The 3,559-nt window shown below is 35.4% G+C and overlaps 1 pseudogene; it reads right to left on the bottom strand.

Moving 5' to 3' along the window:
* Window positions 1-2,274: 2,274 nt before the first annotated feature.
* Window positions 2,275-2,750, bottom strand: LOC138175584 (cytochrome c oxidase subunit 5B, mitochondrial pseudogene; annotated as a pseudogene).
* Between the last annotated feature and the right edge of the window lie 809 nt (window positions 2,751-3,559).

Below are 3,559 nucleotides of genomic sequence, written 5' to 3'. Positions count from 1 at the left end.
CCAGGTCAAGGAGAAAATACTGCAAACAGTCAGGAAGAAACTATTTGGGTACTGTGGAAACACAATCAGGATAACACAAAACCTAGGAGCTTCAACATTAAGGGATCAAAGGGCTTGGAATATGATATTAAGGAAATCAAAGACCTATGATTAAAATTCTTGAATCAGCTACACAGCAAAACTGAGTATAATGCTTTAGGGGAAAATATGGTCATTCAATGAAATAGAGGATTTTCAAGCATTCTTGATGAAAACATGAGAGCTGAACAGAAAATTTGACTTTCAAATACAAAAAGCAAAAGAAGCATGAGAAGGTAAACAGGGAAAAGAAATCATAAGGAACTTATTTAAGTTGAACTATTAGCATTCCTACATGGAAAAACAATAATTTTAATTCATAAGACTTTTCTCAGTATGAGGTCAGTTGAAGTGAATATATATGTGTGTGTGTATATTTATATTTATATATGTTTACATACATACATGTATGTTTAGGAGAGTGTTCTTATAAATATATATGTAAGGGTATGCACATATATGTACATGTATACATAGACATAGGGCACAAGATGAGTTCAATAGGAAGGGATTATATGTAAAAAATAAAACTGAGAGGTGAGAGAGGAATATATTGGGAGAAGGAGAAAAGGAGAGATAGATTAGGGTAAATTATCTCATATAAAAGAGGCAAGAGAAAACTGTTACAATGGAGAAGAGCAGAAAGGTGAAAGGGCATGGGGCAACCTTACTCTCATTGAATTTGGCCTAAGGAGGGAGAACACTCATTTGGGTGTCTTACCCTACAGGAAAATAGTGGGGAAGGGGATAAGAAGGGATTTGACAGAAGGGAGGGCAGCTTGGGGCAGAGGGTAGTTAGAAGCAAACATTTTTGAAAAGGGACAGGGTCTAAGGAGAAAATAGAATAAGTGAAGGGCAGAATAGAATTAAGGGAAATATAGTCTTTCACAATTTATCTCCTACAGAAATATTTGGGTAACTACACATGTACAACATCTATTGAATTTCTTATTTTCACAGTGGGGATGGGTGAGGAGGTAAGAATGGAAAAAATCTTGAAATTAAACTTTTAAAAACAAATGTGTATAAAAATATTGGTTAATTTTTGTTTATTTTTTACATGCAACTGGGAAATAAGATATGCATGCACTGGAGTATAGAAATCCATCTTGCTTTACTAGAAAGTTAAGGGGGTCATGGGGAAGCATATAAGAGAGTACATACAGATTGGGGAAAAGGATATTCAGTAGGCTAGCTATTTTGGGACAGAGGTAGGGGAAAGATGGGGAGAAAAATTTGTAACTCAAAATGTTGTGGAAATGAATTTTGAAAACTAAACATAAATAAATAAATTGGAAAAAAGAAAGTAAACCTTTTGAGATCAGGAACTGTCTCACTTTTCTATTTGTATCTCTCACCTTTAACATACAACTCTGTGCCATTTATTATTTTTTATTTATTTTTAGCCATCCATTCATTTAAAATACAATTGTATGAAATAATATTGTCATAGCAAATTGTTTACATTTCTCTCAATTTTTACCTTGTAATTATATTATTTTACATTTTATATAATATTGGCAAATATATTCTGGTCAATAATTTCCATTGTGTTGAAGTGGAGGGACGTCCTAGTATTTATATGTTCAGTGTTGTATAATGAACATTAAATTTTTCAAAGCATTTTTTCTCCAAATGTTAATATACATATATATTTTATTTCATTAAAAAAAATTTATATATGTACTTCACCTCTATTCACATTCAGCTGAAAAGGCTTGTGGGAAGACATTCAAACATGCTCAAGAGGTACACAATGATTTTATGCTAATTTCAACTGGAACTTCATTCCAGCAAGGCAATCATTTTTGCTTTCCCTAATCAGTTCCTGTTCCTGTCTCTACAGTGACTATTCCAAACTTTCTCTTCTTAATCCAGGCACAAGCCCCTTGTAACACCAGCATTTCAGCTGAAATTTGAATGTGAAATTTCATGGATAAAATTGAGTTCATTATGCTTTAACCTCCTTCTTCTCCCTTCATCCTTATGTCACAGTCCTTCTTTATTTTATAAACTCTTGAAATTACCTTCCAGCATGTTCTTTTTCAGTCTTGCCAGAAGTAGTCACTCTTCTTGCTGATGGCAAAAGGCACCATGCAGGGATACCAGGGAAACTACATCTTGCTAAAAAGAAACATATGCAATGAAATAATATTCATATTAAACATATATTGACCAAATGGTATAGCACACAAATTCTTTTTTTTTATTATGGGAGTGCCAGGGAAATGGCTAGTCTTTTATTGGAGGGAATAAAACACATCTCAAGTAAACCAGTTCAGGGGTTCAGTGGCTTAACTGGTGGGGTACCAGCTTGTAATGGGTTCTACAGTTAGGGCAACGCTGTGTCTTGCCTTTGCGAAGCCAGAACAAGATGACTGCACTGTTGTCTTCTTCACAGGTACAGCCTACTATTCACTTGTCAGTGATGGAAGGGACCAGGTTGGGTTCCTCCTTGGTCCCTGGAGATGCCTTTGGGGCTAGCATATTGTATGAGTCCAAATCTTCCTTGAAGCCATCATAATCTCTCTCTCCAGGCCAGTAGCCTGCTCCTCATCAGAAGGGATACCTCCTCTGGTTGCCATGGACTGAGTGGCCATTCAAGCAAGGCCACAGGCCCTCAAGGCCTGTACAGCCAGTGCCCTGGCACCCCGCAGTAAATTTGAAGCCATCACACCTGAGACAACTATGACCAGTAGTAACCTAGCACACAAATTCTTGAAGAAAAGGTTAAATTAAGTACAAGAGGAAATAGATAAAAAGGCTATACTAGTGGAGAAACTAAACATTCCCCTCTCATAGCTGGATGAATCTAAGCATAAAATGAATAAGAAAAAAAAGATGAATAGACTTTTTGAAAAAATTAGATATGATAGCACTGCATAAAAATGAAATGGTAATTGAAAGGTGAATACTTTTTTGTATTTATTTATTTTTAGTTTTCAACATTCATTTCCACAATACTCTAATTTCCAAGTTTTCTCCCCATTACTCCCCCTATCCTCCATACCATGAAAGCAAGCATACTGAATACCTCTTTCCCAGTATGCCCTCTCTTATATCCCCCATATGCCTTTACCCCCTTGCCCTTTACTTTCTTGTAGGGCAAGATAGATTTCTATACCACATTGATTGTATGTCTTATTTCCCAGTCGCATGTAAAAACATTTTTTTTTAACATTTGTTTTAAAAACTTTGAGTTCCGTATTCTCTCCCTTCTTCCCTCCTGGTAAATTCTGCTTTTTAAGGCATTCTTCTCCTCATTGCCTTTTTGGGCCTCTTTTGCCATTTGAGTTAGTCTGTTTTTAAGGTGTTATATTTTTAGTATTTTTTGGATCTCCTTTAGCAAGCTGTTGACTCATTTTTCATGATTTTCTTGCATCATTCTCATTCCTCTTACCAACTTTTCTTGTACTTTTTTCTCTTGATTTTCATAATCCTTTTGAGCTTCTCCATGGCTTGTGACCAATTCATATTTTTT

Source organism: Petaurus breviceps, unplaced genomic scaffold (genome assembly GCF_028583685.1).
Source record: "Petaurus breviceps papuanus isolate PSGF00001 unplaced genomic scaffold, PetGlider_PUasm1.0 78, whole genome shotgun sequence".
In the NCBI taxonomy this organism is placed as follows: Eukaryota; Metazoa; Chordata; class Mammalia; order Diprotodontia; family Petauridae; genus Petaurus; species Petaurus breviceps.
The sequence above is the reverse complement of the archived record's forward strand: the minus strand, read 5'-3'. Positions and strand labels throughout refer to the sequence as shown.